The sequence below is a fragment of the Poecilia mexicana genome, unplaced genomic scaffold, assembly GCF_051168715.1.
Source record: "Poecilia mexicana isolate PSO_F unplaced genomic scaffold, ASM5116871v1 scaffold_4, whole genome shotgun sequence".
Lineage (NCBI taxonomy): Eukaryota > Metazoa > Chordata > Actinopteri > Cyprinodontiformes > Poeciliidae > Poecilia > Poecilia mexicana.
In genome coordinates this window covers 25,368,941-25,389,473 of record NW_028263373.1, presented here as the reverse complement: position 1 = coordinate 25,389,473, position 20,533 = coordinate 25,368,941, and the positions used below count along the sequence as shown (strand labels likewise).

The 20,533-nt window shown below is 41.1% G+C and overlaps 1 protein-coding gene across 6 annotated transcripts in view; it reads left to right on the top strand.

Moving 5' to 3' along the window:
- The window catches only part of gng12b (guanine nucleotide binding protein (G protein), gamma 12b), a 37,293-nt gene that overhangs the window by 10,100 nt on the left and 6,660 nt on the right, over positions 1-20,533 (top strand). The window lies entirely within an intron of this gene.

Here is a 20,533-nt window from a genome sequence, read left to right as displayed (position 1 = left end):
TTTCTGATTTTCAAATATTTCCAGAAGTGTTGTTTACCCTCATATTTCTATTCATTCCTTTTTCCTTCATATGATTTAAATGGTCCTATGGTAGATAAACCACTTGATTTCCATTTTTTAAATATACTGGTCTTTTCCCAGTGCAAATGGCAGAGTGACCACAGGGGGGCGTACTTCTTTGGATGGTATGATAATTTGATGTACTCTGGTTCAAACACAGTGCATGAAGGCTGGATTGGTGGCGTCATCCTTTTCAGACAATTTCTCCTTTGAACTAACTGGTAAACATAACTCACTGTCAATATCCAACAATTCTGATTTTTTATTGGATTTCCACTATTAGGCAACTTAGTGATTGCAGAAGATAATCTACACCAGCTTGGATCTGATGAGCTGAGTCCTCATTTTTCTTAGTGGATCAAAGTTTACTCAGTTTGAGTTTTGCTTTTTTACCCCCTTGCCATAAAACAGTTATATAAAATGTTGTTTAAAGATTGTGGGGGTGATTATAATTGGCAGAATAATCAACAAATAGTTACATTTAGGTGCCACTATCATTTTAATCATATGAATCTTCCCTCATAGAGTAAATTGTATTAGCAATTTCCTCCAAATGTTGGCTAAGTTGGATTCCTAAATACTTCCTGTCTTTAGGTGGCTGCAGCCTGATACTTTTAAAATATGACTCAATAGTATCCATCAAGTGAGGCAGGGATGTGTCAGGGTTTGGTCTGATAACCAAGATATCATCTGCATAGTAAAAATGAAGGGTGCACCAATAAATTAACACAGATTTCCTTGATTTTAGAAGGTGTTACACATGATTAACTATCGTCACCCAACATAACAACTTTTCAAATGTAAATCAGTATCCACAAAAATCAGAATCAGCAGGTCAGGCTGATTGGCCTTATGTTCCTTCCCCCACTTTGTAATTCCTGGATTCCTTCATTCTCCCTGATTTCATGTAGCTCATTGTGGATCCAAAGCCTGTTGGGTATAGTAGTTATTGGTCCAATCCCAGCTCTTCCTCTGTCAAATGGTGCCTTACACTTAATGTCTGATTACCTACTGATTGATGTAATGTGTAAAGTTCTTTTTAGCTTTTGCGTGTAACTGAAAAAGTGCCTCATTAAGATAAAAGCGTTGAATTGGCAAATTCTTTTGAAAAATGTACTTTATTCTCTGCAATCATAGTAAAAGTCATTGGTTAGATGTGGTTTTATCTACTATAAAATTAAAGAGTATGCAAAAAATATAGTTATCAATAGACAAAGACTGTTTTGTACCTAACAATTTCCATTATATGACAATTTAAATACTTTTAAGAATAATTTTGCCTTAATTAAAAATAAAAAAAGTCTCAACTTGCATCAACAGCCTGTTCATGAGGGGGATAAGTTTGTATCATCCTTGAATTTCAGATGCCACACAAAATCAGTCCAAGGGCCGCAAATGGCCCCCGGGCTCCACTTTGGGCACCCCTGCCTCTAATGTTAGCGAAAAATGAGGGGAAAAAAGTCTACTGTTAATAAACTCACAGTTCATTTTAAAAAGTCGCCACATGGTGTCAGTATTAGTCAGTCTATTAGTTTTGTAACTGCCTCACTTTGAGGGTCAGTATCATTCTAAACTGCTATGATTCCTTTCAGACATTCATAGTTTGGGAGTCACCTGGTCACCAGAAGCTGGATGTACATGTGCAGTTATTTTCTAGTGCTGTCGGTGTTTCCAAGTGGAAATAGCTCTCATTTGTGGTGTTGGAGTAACCTTAGAGTTATTAGAGTTATTCTAGCGACTGATACATTTTCACATCCTGGTAGCACCGAAAGGTCAGGGCTCAAATGTATCTCAAAAGAGCTAAATAAATACCACGAGCAAACAAAGACGTATTTTACCGTAAGCACCCAGCATTTAACTGGCTGGGAGTAAATCAGCGGCACTGGTGCAAAGGCCCTTTTTTTTTTTTTTTTTTTTTTTTTTGCTTTTGTCCAGGTGTGTTGCTAACTGGTTGCTGGGCTGCTATTTATTGTGCAAACCTGGCAGAAATAGAAAGCCACCGGCCGGTCAGTCGGCCTCCAAGGGAAATCATTAATTTGACCATAACTTCTGAATTTCCCACAGCTGCTGAAAGGGTTTCAGGTAACGCATCTGATGAAAGCCAGAAGGGTTCATGTCAGAATTATGTCAGGTTCGGGGTTTGGTAGGGTTCTGAGCAGCAGTGTGTGTGTGTGTGTGTGCGTGTGCTTGTGAGTGTGTGTGTGTGTGTGTGTGTGTGTGTGTGTGTGTGCGTGTGCGTGTGTGCGCTTGTGAGTGTGTGTGTGTGTGTGTGTGTGTGTGTGTGTGTGTGTGTGTGTGTGTGTGTGTGTGTGTGTGTTTGCTCATGCAAGAGGAGGTTTGAATATTCCCCCCCCTGTCACACCCCAGGGAGATCCCAGTACTGGAAGACATGCCTCTAATGTACGACTCCATCCCGTTCCGTAGGCATCTGGACATATATGGACGTCCTCCTTCCTCTTGCTTGCTTACACCATGTCCGCTTCCTGAACATTACCCCCTCCCCTTCCACCCACACACACACACACACCCTTCCACAAAAAAAATGCCTCAACTTTTCTCACACACACAGACATACATGTGCAATCTCAAACTCCTACTCACTGCATTCAGTTCTGGGAGTGGCTTTCCCCCCAAGCAGGAACTCATGTGGTTAATACTTACTCCATGGCTCGCTTCCATGGCCAGCGGGACGACTCTCATTCTGCCCATTGCATTTCGAAGCCATGTGTTTGGAGTGTTTACAGTAATTTATGTCTGCATGTGGGACTCTTTATTGCCTGCAGACAATGCACGATGCATTCCACTTTGTCCTGAAAGGGTGGGAACACAAGATCTTTAAAAGAAATCTATTTTTGTTTCCATCCTTGGAAGACGGCAGTGATTGAATCGGGGGACCTTTTGTTCTCACATGCTCTGCCCTTTTTCAGCACTGCCCTGTTCCCAGGAACGAGAACATGTTGCTTCCAAAAATAAATCTCTCTCCTAACAGAGATTCATGTTCCCGAAGTTACTGGTGGCTCCCTGGTTGTTGGGGTTGAGTGTAGCGCTGGGGTTTCTCTGGGTGGGCTCTGGCCAGACCCCTCAGATCAGCGTGGCTGCAACACAAATACTGATTGGTTTTGAAGTGGGGCAAAGAGTTGCATCAGGCTTCTGCATCAGAATCCTTGGAGGCGTTCAGCAGCCGCTAAATGTTCAATGAAGAGTAGCATTAGAGAATATTACAAAATAATGAGGCGTCTTAACAGAACCGGAAGATATCTTCTACAAATGCATTTCCAGTGAGCAGCACTACATGTGTAACATGAAACTATTGGATCAGGGATTCAGATGTGTAGTCTCGTCCTCCCTGTTGTTCTTCTTGTGATATATTATCAGCTCCTTCCACAACTAGGTCACTGCAGATCCTGTTACTATGGAGCAGTTTTTGAAACAAAATGCCTGGAAAGACACTGACCTCACTTCTGATGGGTGAATGGAGTTACAAGTATGAGTTGTGTGTGTTATTTTTAACTTTAGATAGAGTTTGGATATGGCTTTAGAAATGTACTAAGTGGGTGTGCACTGATCGCAATTTTCTGGCTGATCACTGATCTTTAAAAAGCCAGATCTGTAGGATATGATTTATGTGTGAAAAGTTGCTAAATATAGCAACAAAGTTGCTAAGTTGGGCACAGTGAGGTGAGTATTATTAAACGCAGATGTGCAGATGTAACCTGGTGGGCGTGTCTGTCGGTCAGCCCGCTCTCATGGCATAGCAGAAAGGGGACAGTTGCATATATAAAATCAGTTTTGGCTAATTTATAAGTGCATCACTAACTCTAAGAGGTTCTTTCCCTGCCGAGCTGAGAATTTTCAAATGATCTGGGAAACAGAAAATTTTTTATATCTTATTTGAAAAGTGTAGATATTTGCATGTCAATTCAAATTTACATGAAAATATCTGCACAGACATGAACAATTTAAGTAAAATAACTTGACTGCACATTACAACCCACCAGCTCTGACATCCTCCACTCACCCCATGCACACAACACACAATATGCACTGGAGATGCCCTGAAAAATCAGTTGATGTCTAGGATTAGACTGGTTGGCTCAACTTGACTGATGCAGAGACTCTAACACACTTTCTTTTATATGCTCTTCAGTGTGGATGTTGTTATCGAGTGAAACATCTATTTTCTGTATCAGTGAAATCAATTCAGTAGAAACATGGGATGTAAGAACCTTTTTAAAATGAAAGTATTTTCTGTGGTATGTCAAAACATGGCTCATTTATGCTGCGGTAGGGCGAGGGAGAGCAAAACTTTAGGCAGGCAACAGAAAGGTTGCATAGAGTGCAACACAGATCCTGATTTATTCTGTTTGGAATTTAATCTCTGGGGTGAAAAGCTGGATTTTAACATTTGTTGCCTTTTCAACTCAAAGTTAAGTTGCAGATCTCCATCCTCTGAAATACAGTATGCTTTGCTTTGTAGGAATGTGAGCTATGCTAACCATGTTAGCAGGAAGGCAGAAGGTATTACAGCAACGTTGCTCTGCTTTTCTTTCCCTTTAACTTCCGATAACTCTGTTACGAAACACGTGTGGATTCCTTCACACAGTTTTGGAAGTTTCAGATTTAGGCAAGTGTCTGCATTCCCTACTGCACACCAGGACTGCTGCATGTATCATTCTAGTTTCACTTGTAACTGCTGTTATCACTGATAGAAGATGATGAAGAAAGTTTAAAATGTGAATTTAAAGAATATGCCTACTGCTGTCCTGACATCATGTTCATTTGTAGTTTGGAAACAGAAATTTGATTTGTCAACATGAACAAAAACCCAAGATTGTAAATGTTAATTTCTTTGACATTCCTGACCTATTTACCCCAAGTATTGCTGCAGAAACTCATGCAAATTCCTTCATGGCTCACCAGTTTGCCGGATTAAAGTGGGTGTGTTTTTAGGGAGTAGTCATAACTCACCTGTTGTAATAGTTCCTGCTTAACAATCTTTTCCAAACAAAACTACAATGGAAGAAGTATTTATTGGAGTTTTTTTCTCTTGGCATGTGTTGTGCTGAACTTCGTACCAGGCCTTGACAAATCCACATAACATTTGGCAGTTGGCACAAGCTTGTATGAGATTCTCACGATATGAGAATGTGTAATACTGGTTGGGTGGTATTATGGTTTCAACATGAACATTTTAAATAACAGTGGATTAAATGTTCTAATGTTTTCACAGACCTGCAATATTTTACTGCTATTAACATATATTGTTAATATATACTTATTACTTGTAAATATCTCTTGAATTCAGATTCAATTCAGAAATAATTTCTGTATCGGAGAAATTATTCTCCGATATTAAACGTCATAACATTAATTTCAACATTTTCAAAGAGTCGTGGACGATGATTAACATTTTAATTTCAATAAATTAATTACATGGATTTTTTAAGGCATTAAAATGCTTAGTGCAATTTTTAATTTTATTTTTTTACAGTCCTGAGCGAGAATCTTTGCTTTGTTTCTACTATGCCCTGTAAATCTGACACACAAACTATATAGGCAAACAAACAGTGATGGATGATAACGCTGTTTCTCTGGGGGCTCACTAAGGGTTTATCTTTGCTTCATAAAAAGATCTGATTGGACGCTGGAAAAAACATTATTTTGTTCAAGTTATGGGCTGTCAGTGAAGCTATTCTGGCCTAAAATAGCATCTTAATACTAAACATGTAGCAGCAGCACAGCAGCACAACGCTAATGTCAGAGTCCACAGTCCATTTCTAAAGAAGTTCCATGAAACAGGAGTTCCTGAAACTCTGGAAAAATGAACGGATAGAATGGAACTTTGCTCCATTCTGATAGTTGAAGAACCAAAAGCAAAAGCAGCATCCTGTCTGTCCCAGATTGGGAGAGTTATCCATTTTTACAGAACATGTTCTTGTGTAGGAGTTAGTTACATTTCAAGGATGGCTCCTGGAGAAGCAATAATGTAGTTCTAATGTAGCCTCTGAGGGTGGCTAGTGCTGCATAAACAGGAAATAAGTTAGATTGTTTTCCTTTGTCTGTCCTCTGCGTCTCTGACAGAACACAGTAATCATTCAGCGTCTGCACTGACTGCTTCTCAACAAACAGTACGTCCAAGTCCAAAGGGTACTCTAAAGCTACAGCTACTCAAGCAGGAGTTATGTTTTGCATCCACAAGGACTGAATTAAAAAGTCAACAGGCCAAATGCAGGACAATCTAAATAACAATGTATTGCATATCCTCCAAAAGTAAATCAGAGCATCTTCTATAGTAGTTTCTGCTTTTTCTTCATGTATAGCTGCAGACGTTTTGTTTTGGAGTGAATCACTCTTTTACTGTACAAACAGACTGATTTTACTGCACTGCTGTCACCAGCTCTGTTTCCATTACAAATGTGGGCAAAACTTTATTATTCTGATAATTAAAAAAAAATACAATTTCGCATTTGCAATGTTTTCATTAAATAAGAAATGCAATAAAAACCACACATGAATAAATTTGACCCTCCAACTACTTCCTGTCATCTTCTTCTTCGTCACGGTTTGCGCCGGTGGTGACATCCGCTTGCTGATCATGTGTTTTGCATTGGAGATGACCAAAAACTCCACCTCATCCAACCGAAAAACATGGGCTTTTTTGAAGTTGCCGTGCTTCCATTATGCAGATTTATTTTCATAATTCCAATTTGTGCAATTATATGGTCAATGGAAAAGCAGCTAGTCTGGCAGTGTATTTAGCAAAACTCCAATGGAAACATTTTCTTCGTATCACACTGGGCATGTGATCAATAACCTGATGATGCTACTGGCAGAAAAGACAAAGAAGATGACAGGAAGTGGTAGGAGTATGATGGCGCTACATGCTTGGAAACACTGCATTTGCTAAATTGTGCTTTTCGACATTAGCGGAATAACTGCAACGTTTTGCTCGCATTTATAATGAAAATGCAGCATCCCTCTCTGCAAAGCAACAGGAAGTGCCCTCTGTCACGCCTGCTGGGCTTTGACAGTAACCAGTCCATCCAGCTGGCTGATGTGCCGTGTCCCATTTCAGGCTTCTCCTTTGCCACGTGTCTGCCAGGCAGGAATTCCAGCTGCGCCGATCCTCTCCGTTCTCGGCCGTTCAGGGAATCATTGGTCCCAGTTAAACAAATATTATGGTCTGGCAGCTAAGAGAGGAAGACCGAGCAGCTGCCGGGATGTCACCCTGCCCAGAGGTAGCCCAGCCGCCATTTACATGCCTGGCATTCCTGTACAAGCTGGTCTTCTCCACTTCAATGTTTCTTTCTTGTTTTTTTATTTCCCCGTCCCAAAATTTCCGCCTTCCCTGCCTCACAGGACAGTGGAAAAGGAAATATTTTCCAATCCAGAAATAAGTTAATTGCTTTGCCTTGGAAGCATACACTCAGTGGTCTGTGAAAAAGTGCTTTTGACTGATGTTCATTAGGGGAGAAGCATGGTGGTATGCTGCTCGGGTCTGCAGCCGCGTTCCATTGGAGTTAACGCCGTTCTGAAAACAAACCGCTCCAACCGGCCCGCACATACTTTCCCTGTGAGATCCTGGTCGCTGCTTTGAATGAAGCGCTTCCAGAATGCATGGCTGGAAACGTCAGCCTCTGTGTGAGCTCTGCACCAGACTGTATCGTATCTTGTCATCTTCATTTCGGCTGTCTGGGACGAAGCGTTTTGGCTAATGGCTCACATCGCAATTAAACCGCACATCTCCCCACTGCTGAGAGTGAGTGGACCTGTCCGGGTCTTAGTGACCCGGTGCTGGGAAGGAGATTCTCACTCGTATAAATGATCTACTGGTTTGTTGTAAAGTGCATTCCGGAGCGCTCGGCTGGACTTTCATATTCAGCGATGGTGACACAGCAGGTCAGGTCACTCAGATCGCCTCGCTGAAAAGTTACAAAAAGGGGAATTTTATGGAGCATTTTAGTTTGCATGCACACTTATCTGCCTTTCCCCCCCCTTATTTACAGTCAAACTGGCTGGACAGGAACATACACTCTGTATCTCTCGGAGTCACTCATTGCTGTTGTGGACACTGTAAACAGGCTCAGTACAGGAACGACTGCACTGCTACAGAAACAGAGGGTTTGTTTTTGCAGTACAGGAGTCAAAGCCTGTTAACACTGAAGCACACCGCACTAAAGAGTTCATCAGGATAATGTGCAAGCTCCATCCAACCGGACCCCAGGCCAGGATTTGAACCCAGGACCTTTTTGTTGCATGGTAACAGTGCTACAGACTGTGCCATTGTGCAGCCCTGATTTATTTCATAGAGTTTTTTTTTTTTTTTTTTTTTTTTGCTAACTTTGATGGTTAGGGCTTACAGATGCTGAAAGCCCCCAAATTCAGTGTCTCAAAAGGCTACTGTCAAAGCAACCTGAGCTTCCATCACCTCAGTAGAACCACAGGCTGATTGCATCCATGCTACGCCGCACTAACGCAGTAACTCATGCAGAAGGAGAACCAACCAAACCCATTGAACTCAATGTACTTTTCATTTATTGATCTTAGTTTATAATCTATTTTTCCAAATGTACCGAATTTTGGATCATCAGTACACTATAACCACTATAACTATAACCTTTCACAAGAAAGAAATGCTCGTAATATTTGTCACGCTAACAAGTTTTGCAGGTTGATAAATTGCCCCAGAAGTTTTTGCGATAAACAATAACGTTGTTGTTTTTAGACCATTTGCAAGTCATATAATGGTGAATGGCAAAATAATGCAAGAACCCATTCTGAAAGATCAATAAACTTTAACACTGGAACTGGAAGACATTTATGTCCAAAAATAAATAAACTAAAGGACAAAAACAACAAATACAAATGAATTGTCCTTCAAAAAAAAGGACCAGACTGAAAACTTTTCATCCAGTTTTTAGTAGAAAATGGAAAAATTAAAATGGAAATGACTGAGTTTTAATTGATAATGCGATTAATTGATTTATTGCTTGGCCAAGTCACTGTTCATGTAGTGATTCTTTATAGTATGAAATGAATTACAAAAATAAGATTTTAACAATATTCAAAAGTTTCAAGGTTTGTCATTACTGACCTCTTATTTGCTGTATTTATACAGGAATGTAACCTTACGGACAACATTGGCTGATTACTGTTTATTTATGTGCACATGTAAATACCAGTGAGATTAAAATGAATCAGGGCAGGAGATCTTGTTTTCCCACAGTGATCTGTTTATTGTAAAGGCAATGGCGTTGTCAGTAGAAGTTGCTGTGAATACAATTAATCCCCTTAAACAGGAACCTGCATTCACTGTGTCATTTAGGAATCCTCCCTGTCTGCATGCGGTGACTAAAGGAGCTGGCTCGAGGTGTGCTGGATGTTTTGGATTCTTTTTTGATTAACATTATCTGCTTTATTACTGTATGCATGCTTTATGGTTCTAACATGGTCGTCCAAAGGGCGCCAGCAGGAGCCGGTGATCAGGTGGCTTCAAGGCAACGAGGTGACTTTGCACAATCTGTAATCAGTAGTGGGGGTCTCTCTTACGCCTCTGTGCCCCCCCATGCTTCTTCATTATGCAGACTTTATTGCTGACTCAGCTCGGGTGCTCCAAAGTTCACAGGAAGGAGAACGGGAGGCGGAGGTGGAGGTGGAGGTGGTGTCGCTGAGGTTGGAAGCCTCTTTTTCCTCCCACCCCCAGCTGCTCCCTTCATTCTTCCCTGTAGGTGTTTGTGTCCCGTGTGTCAGGATAAGCCATCAGAAGGCAGCAGTAACAAGCGTGTCTATCTGCAGCCACCGTCTTCATGTCGGACCTGCGGGGTTCTGATTAGATCCACTTCTCTCCCGACAACAACAGAAACACAAGGGTGATCTCATTCTTCTGCTATTTTGAATCAAATGAGTCAGAATCTTTCTTTTCATGCTGCACTTGCAGCGGTTTCTTTTCATTTCACAAGTGCAATGCAGGTTTTCTACTCTAGCCTCCTGAGTGAATGCTTTGTTAGGAACACCTTTCACTGCCGTTGCAGCAGCTAATCTTCTGGGCAGGTCTCAATCAGCATTGCACATCTATACACTGACATTTGTGCACATTCTTCTTTGCAAGACAGCCCAGGTGGGATGGACTTTGACTGGGCCAGGAATGACAAATCTAATCCAGTTCATTACAGCTTAGAGATGCACTGATCTGATATTAACATCTGTATCTGTCCTGATGTTGAAAAACGTCCTAGATCGAGTATAATTGACGATGAATCTGATCCATAAGATCTATTCAATGTAATTCTATGCTTTTTGCTCTGAGTGACATTATTTTTTATTATTTATTTTACATTGTCTTTATAATTCCTAATTGCACTTTGCTAACCATTTGAACGAAGGCTTGTTGCTGGTTATTTTTAATGGTTGACCAAGATAGTCACCTATAATTTTTGTCAGTTTCAGTTTTTCAGTTTCTTTGCTATTTATTCTACATTGGCTGTTCTGCTCACCAGTCTTTGACTGAACAAATTAAAGTTATTTTTACATGTTCGACCAAGCTTGTGAAGCTGTTGGTGTATTTAAGTGAGCTGTATTTTTCATCAAGTGCATATATGTTTGTGTTTAAAGTCAGTCCAGCTGTTTCTCTGTATCGGATCGATATTAAAAGTGAAAAAAGTGGATCTGTCCCAACCCTATTATAGCTCTGACAGAATGTTTAGTGTTTGTGGTTGGCTGGAAGTTAAGCCTCAGTCAACAGGATTCCTCCCTGCATTTAGATCCATCCATCTTAAAACCAGGGTTACGTTTTAGAACCTAACCCTGTTTAAACGTCTCCTCAGCTTCATGCCTGATCTGTCTGTTAATATTCCTTTGTTTCCATGGTGCTGTTTGTTCATCATGAAATGAGACTTCGTGGTTGAAGCTACTTCCTGAAAGAACAGGATCTAAAGTTGGGTGGAAGTTGGAACACAGACGGTCTTGAAAGCTGTCTGTGTTCCAGACGTGGAACACAAACCTGTCTGCAAAACGGGAAGCTTACAAGCTTCCCGTTTTGTATTTTACACCAATTCATGTCTCCAATCTAGCCTTCCATCACCTGCTCCATCTTTATCCATGAACAACAAACAAAAATACTTCAGTTTTTTGGTTTGTGGCAAGAGACCAAGAGACCAGAAATGAAACATTTTATGAACTGAAGGCAGTTAAACTACTACATGCGGTGCATTCACACCAGTTTTGTTCAGTCTGCTTTAATTCAACTCTATTTTGTTTGCCTAGAAAGTCAAGTTAATGCTCCAAACTCTGATGACCCTACAGACCAACGTCTCTGTTTGACTAAAGTGAACTCTGATGCAGTTTGAATGTATATGTGAATCCAAAAGCAGGAAGCGGACTACAGCGCAGGGCATTCTGGGTAAATACAACCAAAAGAAACGCGAGTCTAGTGCTAGTGGGAGAAATGACGTGTGGCTTTTTTGCAAAAGAGGAAGAGAAATCCTACAACAGCTAAAAATCTGATGGTTCCACTCAGTGTCTTCTTCAGAGGTTTGTGTTGTTTCTTTAAGTGGCTGTTGGTGCAGCGCCATCTTCATGCGAAAGGGGGGAACAGGTTCTTAGAATGGCTTGGTTGGTTTGACTCAGTGCAGTGTGAAAAAGAACCACACAACTGAGAATGTAAGACATGTTGCAGGTTTGGTCCCCAACCGGACTATGAGCGGCGGAAACCCCGCACTGGGCCGTGTCAGTATGTGCACTCTGCCTCTTCTGACTTTGGTTAGACTGTTGGGCAGAACTTCTCTTCCAACATCATAGAGCAGAAGTCTCCAACCCTGGTCCTGTATACCTACCATCCTGCAGGTTTTAGATGAATCCCTTCCCCGACACAACTGAATTAATGATTGAGTAACTTCTTCAGCAAGCCATCAAAGGTAATAAAGGCCTGGTAACGATTCATTTGATTCAGAACTAAAACCTGCAGGACCATAGATGTCTGGAACCAGGGTTGGAGAGAAAAAGTTTACCAGCGAGTCTATAAGTTGTGATCCCCACTTTTGGCTTGCAGACAATCAGCTTTTAAGATGTGTGTGTTTGGAGGTGTGAACAAAAGAGGAAAGTGGAGACAAGATTAGAGCCCTTCCTGTTTTTAAGAATATTACGAATATGTCAGCTGTCATATGTGTAATAATAAAACAGTTAAGAAAGCAAACCTGAAGGTTTTCCCTCACTGACAGACACAAGGTAAGCCAAAAATAGTGTATCCTGTTTAATTAGGCTCACTGTTATCTGTTGTGTTGCTGAATAACAGGGAGGTGCAGATGGCTGGGAGTATAAATGCTGGATTATTGAGACAATGGTGAGTGTAACTTGCTTGTTGTGAGCCATGTGAGGGCAGCAGCCTAAAGGTGGTGTGAAATGGAGGGGCTGTGGTCTCACTGAATTCCTGTCTGGTGAGCAAAGCATTTGTTTCTGTCTAGACAAAGCTCAGTTGTCACATCTAGGACTGCACCAGGCTCCAGGAAGTAGACGTTTGTTGGAGAGAGTGGCCCAGCTTTTTTTTTCTCCTTCCATCCTGCTCACATCTCCCTCCGTTGGGAATGTGAGCGCATGCAGCCTGCTGCTTGGAGTGTGTGGTTTTTTGTGGTTGGAGTTTTTCTCCCATGTTAGGGTGGAGACAGCATGGTGTATATGCGTGTTGATATCAACTGTGTAAAAAAAAAAAAAAAAGGTTCCTCCTTTCATGTCTCCCACTCAGGAAGTAGGATGTCTCATCTTGCCTGGTGAGCATTCACAATCACTGCCACACACACACACACCCACGCATACACACACAAGCTCCTGTAAAGTATCACTCACTTTACCTTGTGACACCAAGACATAAAAGCTGATTTTCTGCTCCCTGCTTGTGGAGCCACTTTGTGCGGCTCTGTTGTCTCAGAGTAATTGTTTGCGTCAAGACAAAGTGAAGGAAAGCTAGCGTGACGGCTCGCAGAGCGTCAGATCGCCGCACAAACGGGTCTGACTAAGGGTTCATTAACTGCTACACTCAGCCGTTCCCTCAGGGCTCTTCCACGTGTGCCATTCCACTGGCGCTGAGACGACTTCATTGTTTTCTGAGGAGCTTTGGTGTTGACAGCAAGAGCTTCCAAAGCCAAAGTGAAGATAACAGAGTCTGGGAAAAGACAGAGATAAACCTGCAGATGCCTATCCCAAATTAGTTCCTGCAAAATTCTCCTGACTTGAATGTTGCTCCTTATATGGACGTGTCTTTAAAATAAGCAAAACGGCTTTCGATACATTTTGTCACGTTTTCTTGATGAATAAATAGCCCTTACTTTTACAGGTGCACCGATCAGAAATGTTGCCAGATTTCTAATCATTTTTCCATTCTCTGACCTGCCATTGCTGATTGGTTGCCTTAACAATATTTTTTAACAAAATTTCTCAAAAATATCCCAAAGTTACAGAGTTGTTTCATTGTATCATTCAAACTCTACTAATGCTGTTAAATCCTCCATATTATGGGAAAAGCGACATGTGTCCTGAACCCCTTTTACCAAACACCTGAAGGTCAGATGAAGGACTCTTTGCCATCTCTGTGTGTTTTATGAAAGAACAGTTGCAGTGATGTGAATCGATGTTACGTCTCTAACTCAACAAATGAGGTCGTCACACAGGTTAATAGAAAACAAGGGGAAAAAACGCCAGGACTAACCCTAACCTACATTTAAACTTTTATCACACTTGTTTTAGCTTTGACACAATTAGCATGTTTAGCATTACTAAATGTAAACATCACTCTCTTTGAGTATTACCATTAGACTTAGTAGAACCTTAATTTAACTGTGAAATTTCCAGCTAAGCAACATGCTCAGTGATTGAATACCCTACAGCATAATAAACCAGAGGAATTTCAATGCCATAAGTTCAGATAATTGTTATCCTCTGAACTCTAACCTCTTGTTTAAAGTAGTAGCCTGGAGGAACAGACAGCCTACTGTTTCCTTTTCAGATTCTCTAAAGTCTTTCAGCTTCCAGTGACTTAACTTTGGACGCCTCACTGGTAGCTGAAGCAACTTTCACACTGAAGAGTGTTGCTGTTAGTGCTTAGAGCCCGGAGGACAAGCGACTAACAAAACCAGCAACCGTGTGGTGCTGAAACACATCCCCACCTGGACTGTAGTGAAGTGTCATCAGACCAGATCTGTGGATATAAACTGAAATGATGAGGGAGAAATTCTATGCAGCATATAGGGGTGAACTCAGTGACTTGGTGGTGAAGAAATAGTCTGTGTTGAGGAAACAAGAAAAACGGAAGAGGGTGAATGATGTAGGTATGGTGCATTCACCTAAAAAGCTGAAATAATTACATTAGATTTCATAGAATCTGGTACCTAGAAATTGGTTCCTTTGCCTCCAACTAAGGCAAGGAACCAACGGCTGATTCTGGTGAATTGTTCTTTGAATCTCTTTCCTTTAAGTTAGGAAAAAAGTTGCCCTTTGGTTTGATAGCATTCTTCATCACTTGGTGTATTTTTGCACTGCCCCCACCCACATACATCTGTGTATTTATGGAGTCAGCTTGTGGTACATCTTGTTGGCTTTACACCGAGCTTTAAATCCAGTTTAGCTGCACCACTTTCTTTGGGTGAACTTGCATGTCTCTCATGAGGCAGTGCAAGTCTGAAAATCTACTATGTGTACATAAAGTCTGGGGCCACCTGGTTTGGGGTTTTCCAGCTGCTTTGCTTTGACCGAATTCCAAGTGCATGAATGAAAAAAAGTTGCACAAACTTCAAAGGAATCCCTAATCCCTGGACATTGTTCAGTATGCATCTCTGCAGGGAGTGTTAATTGTCTCAGATGAAGGTCTTTCTGTGGGAATCAGAAGCACATTACCCAGAGCTTTCAACTATAGAATGACTGTGACTGAGTACACACACTCAAAGGAACCTGTTCTGCTGCACGTGGGGCCCAGGTGGGACGGCGGCCCAGGAAGACTCGGCTGTCCCGTAGGTGACCTCACCTTCAGTCGGGATGCTGCGTGCCTCTACAGGGCTGTCTGCGAGAGAAAGACGCGCGCTCAAGCATGGGGCCCGGAGAGAAAGTCTCAGTTTGTGACTCAGGGTTTAGGAATACACGTCTCCTGATTTAGTCTGCAGCTCAAACACACACTCCTCCTGTGTTTCTTTTCATGTCGACTGACTTCACACGATTGGGTCTTCCACAGCACCCAGGACGCCTTCACCAATCTGTCACCATCGGAGCTCATAATCCATGAAGTTTGTGCACAGACTAGAAAGCTGCAGCGTTAGTCATACAGCTCGTCTCCTCCACAACTCAGAATAGAGTGTGTTTGTTTCTCTTCGGGAGCCGTGTGTCTCGGCGTGCTGCACGCCTCACTGGGCAGTCTGACTCCCAGATAGCATCAGGCGGGTTCAGATTAGAGCTCATGAGGGCACAGTTAAACTTGTAAAAGCTCTGGACTCCCATTCCAGTTGTCTCGGTTCCATTCAATGCACAAATAACCGTTGTGAGTGTGGCACAATGCTGATAGGCTGTCTGCATTGTCACCATGCCTCTCAAATGTGCCAAAGCCTCAGAGTCCTTTGTGGAGGTTGCTGCAGAATGATCGATGTCCCGAGAATGGCTTGTGTGTGTGTGTGTGTGTGTGTGTGTGTGTGTGTGTGTGTGTGTGTGTGTGTGTGTGTGTGTGTGTGTGTGTGTGTGTGCGTGTGTGCGTGTGTGCGTGTGTGCGTGTGTGCGCGTGCGTGTGCGCGTGCGTGTGTGTGTGTGTGGCTTGTGTTGTGTTCAAGCAGTTTAGCTGTGTAGCTGGTAGATAACAGACAAACGCCGTGTCTTGTCTGTTTTTTTTTTTCAAACCAGACAGGAGAGGATTCCTTCTGATTGCGATACAAAGACACCTTTCTCCTTTGTAAGATTCTGAGTCACAACTTTAGAAAGCGGAGACAGAATGCTCTGTGTTTCTCTGCATTGTCCGGTTACATCATCTGATACGTTTCGCTTAGTTAGCAAAAGGTTGGTTTTAAGTTAACAATATGACTGAAAAACATGTACATAATCATCATTGACAGTGCCAAGACCCGCCTCTGGGCTCTGATTGGTTGTTTCTAGTTAGCACTAACGGAAAGGAGAGGAGCTCCGTTTTCTCAGAGTTTATCTCTGTCCTGACATGGTGACAGTTTTAACAAATACGGAAAAATATATATTCCTTTTAAAAGTCACATCCTGCAGCTTTAAGGATCTATTTATGATTTATCTGCAAACCAAAAACTGTTTATTTGAGGTTTATTTACACTATAAACATTTGAAAAGTCATTTTGTACCATGAATATGTTATTATTGGCATCCGACTCTGCTTGCCATCACATTCCTCACGTCAGAAAGGCTCTGGAGAATCATCTGATCTCTCTCTGCACCTGCTTGCTTTGTGTTTTTCAGAACACTCGTTTGTCAGTCCTGTCTTCCCCTCCTAATCATTACTAGTCCCTGAATATCTCCATAAGCGGATTGTAGACATGATATGGGTGGGTCAACTTCAACCCCCATTTCCATGTTGGAACCTTTCCGTTGGCCACAAAGCGTTAAAAGTCTAAATGAGACTAAAGTGGACTCTTTAGAAGTCTGTGTTTGTAAACTTTAGTTTCATCTACATAGCACCACTGAAGGTTAAAAAGTAAGCACCCCCCAACCCTTTTCTTCTTCTTCCAGAGCATTCTGAAAGTGAATGTTAACCCTACAAAATACCAATCTTTATCATCCCAACTTCCTTTGGAGTTAAGGTCAAAAAGATGAATGTGTGCAAATTTAATCAATTTAAAAGAAGTTTATTTCATGCTGTCCCAGTTTTTTTTCTTTCTGATTACAGTTATATAACTTAGCGTCCTTGACGTGCCGAGATATGGGCAATATCTCATGACTTTAGTGCTGCAGAGCTGTATCTGTTATTTACAGAGATGCAAGATTCTGACACTTTCTCCAGTTATTTAGGCTGATGTTTTAAAAATTTTCCATTTGTCGTGATCCCACAAGATGTTCGGAACAAATTCATATTCGGTACACTCAGTTCTTCTTCATGAAGCATGAAACCACTGCAGGGTTTGGACCAGCTGCAGGACTTTAGTTCATGCATCGGTTTCCTATCAGCTGCTGCATGCTAGTGGGATTAGTGCGAAAAACTGACAAACACCTTTGTACCTCTCAGTCGCTGAACATTTCAATCAGAACATTTAGCTTTCAGCTCATTCTGTACGGCTCGTTCAACTGACTTGTGTATGAATTGATGTTTTTGTGCTACATTTGCAAGACAGGCTGAGTGGATTCTCTCATTGAATGAGGATTTTAATAGAGTAGAGTCAAATACTAGAGTATTTGTTCAGGCAGCAGAACTTAGCTCTGTGCTGAGTTACAAACCACAGGATTAAAGCCGCTGTCCTGAACTCTTCAGGACTCTGTGTGCTGGCACGCAGACAGACCATCTGCACAAAGTCCTGAAGCTGCATCAAAGGAACGTCCCTGATCAAAGACTTACTTCTTTTTTTTTTTCTATCAATGCTTTCAGTGCCTCTTGTGTTTACATGTACTACACACGAGTATTCATGCTGGATGCAGACAGAGTCACCACAGCTGACAGCATTGCAGACATTCCTTTGGCTTGTAGGATTGTGAAGTCTCGGCCTGCATATGAAGAACACGCCCGGCTGCGACAGAAACTGGTTGTTTTATCGTGTTTATCTTTTGACATGCAAGTTTCTGAACGTGGATGTAAGAGGCTTTTCTTTATCACCTTTAATTGTTGCAGAAAGCAAATATGCACAAGCAAGAACAAAGAATAAAGAGCTGACGCTGCATTGACGAAGATTTAGATCGGACATGTTTGTTTTATAACTTACCTTACATTTGTAACTTGGCTCCCTTTAAATAAACTGAATGATTTTTTAAATTGCTTTTGGCTTTTAGAATCTGCTGCCTAGCAGACATAGTGCAGAATAAAGGAAGTCAATGCACTCAATAGCTTTATGCTTTTAGTGTTTTAGTGTTCATGCACTTTTTAAGATTCATTGTTTTTTAACATTTGCTCCATCATGCGTTGTCACTTTGGTGAATTTCACCAAGAATCTAATTCCTTTGTCTTTCTACATAAAGTGACTTGTAAAAGTCTTCATAACCCTTAAACTGCTTCACATGTTTCTACATTACAGTTGCAGATATGTTGGATTTGACTTGATTTGTTAGGAAAATGTTTAAAAATGTTTTGCAAACAAAAACCTGAAAAGGTGTTGCATGCATATTGCTCTGACACCCCTAAATAAAGTCCTACTGCCTCCAGATTTCACTAAATAATGAACAAGTCAAGTTTGTGTCACGCATTTCAGCAACCAGGTGGTTCGAAGTGCTTCACACCATAAAACATAATGCAGTAACCAATTATGGAACAAGCAATAAACATGACATCTTTTCAGATGCCATCATCAAAACCAACAAGCAAAAATACATCAAATACATTGATCAATATTCCAGTTGTTAATCTAAAGCAACTCAGTGTTTCAGCTGTTTTTGCAGTTTTCTATGAGTTTGTTCCAGATTTGTGGTGCATAGAAGCTGAACACCTTTTCAGCTCAGGCAGATCATGCAAATGGATCGAACCTGTCCATCAGCTCACGTCACAGTTAGCAACAGTCACCTCACTGTTACTAACTCAGCAACTTTGCTGCTATATTTAATGACTTTTCAGAAAAAAAAATTGATATCGACCAAAATCGGAATCGGCAGGTCAGGCTTCGTAAAGGTCAGAAAACTGGAATCAGTGCATCACGACTGTGTGTAATTTTATGGTGCCAGATGTCTGCTGAAACAATCATACATCTTAAAATGCAAAATGTTAGGTAGAAAAACTAAGATTTGAATGTTGATGTTTGCTGATGCTCTCCATCCAACTGCTTTGACTTTGAACTGTTGCAAAGAAAACAGACAAATAAAGATGGAAGATAAATATTCCTTAAGACGTGCAGAACATGGTTCTAAATGCTACTGAGTCATTGGGGCTCAATGCAAAAGCACCCCCACCACTTTTCAAATTTCTGTCCTTAAAGCAAGAGTAAAAAATGCTGTCTTTATTGTTAGATGGTACTTTTTATCAGTATGCTGATAAACACCAATAAAACATATTCAGGTTTGTGGTTTTAATGTAACAAAAGGTGGAGAACTCCAACAAATACGAATAATTTTACAAGGCTCTGTGAAAACCTGTGACTCAAACATCCCCTTGTTATTCATCTGGAATTATTTTGGACCACAGATATTATGTCTGAAGTGCTGCAGATGTTCCCTTTTCTATCAAACTCCTGCATGAGAAAACCTACAAAAACATGTTCCCCGTCTGTCAGGGAGACTTTCTGTGAGACAGAAACATTAGTGGACGTTCAAGTAGCACTAATATAACAGAGACACAACGTCCAGCTGCAGTGCAGGCTGAGGCTCCCAGAAACACAGGCAAGCAAAGTCTTAGAGGAGGGACCACTTTCAGTCAAAACAATTCCAAATCGTTTTCTTGTTTTTTAAAGAAACAATGTTAAATGGAAAGGTGCAACCATAGAGACAGCATAGCTTAGCATGGAATGTGCAGGAAACAGCCAGGACCTTCTGTTCTTTTTTTTTTTTTTTTTTTTTTTTTTTTTCAGAATTATTTGAGGTGTTTTCTTTAATTCCCAAAACAGATATTGTGCATCATGCACAGGGACGACAATCAGGACAGTGCAATGCATCAGGATGATGTGTGTGTTAATTAGTGTGTTTTTCAGTAGGACCGAACGGCACTGTGGTGCCTGCGGCCAGAAGGGCCTCACTAGCTAGCTGCATGTGATATACCAACCAGTCCTGCTGGGTCTGTGTGCAAACCCTGTTCACCTTTTCACTAAGTGTAGACAATGAGGCACATGAGGCACGACTGGCCTGAGGGGAGGAGTGTTCACTGTCAATGTAATTAGCCTTCAAAGGTCCCTTCCTGTTGCTGCAGCCCAGAAAAGAACACTTAGTACCCTACAGACCTCTGCTGTGGCTCATAACTCAAAGAGGGAAATTATCAATGAACTTCAATCGTAACCATCACAGATGCAATCATTTTTTGCTGCAAAAACACAAAACTTTTCTAGTATTGTTTGAATGTTTTCATGTGCAAATAATTTTGCTGGACTTGAAATAAGATAAAACTAACTTACAGCTAACTTTTGCAGCAAGATATAGGAGCTCTTTTTAAGTCAATAATTTCTGTAGATTCTTTATATTGATTTAAAAGGTTCTGTTCCCACTGGGAGATTATTTCACTTATAACAAGACATTTGTCCCAATATTATAAGTGAAATAAGTCAGTGGAACTTTTTCAGCAATAATAAGGAATTAATAATAATCATCATTATTGACTTAACAAGCTGTTTAAAAAGTGACTCAGTTATAATTTCAGAGATCTACACTA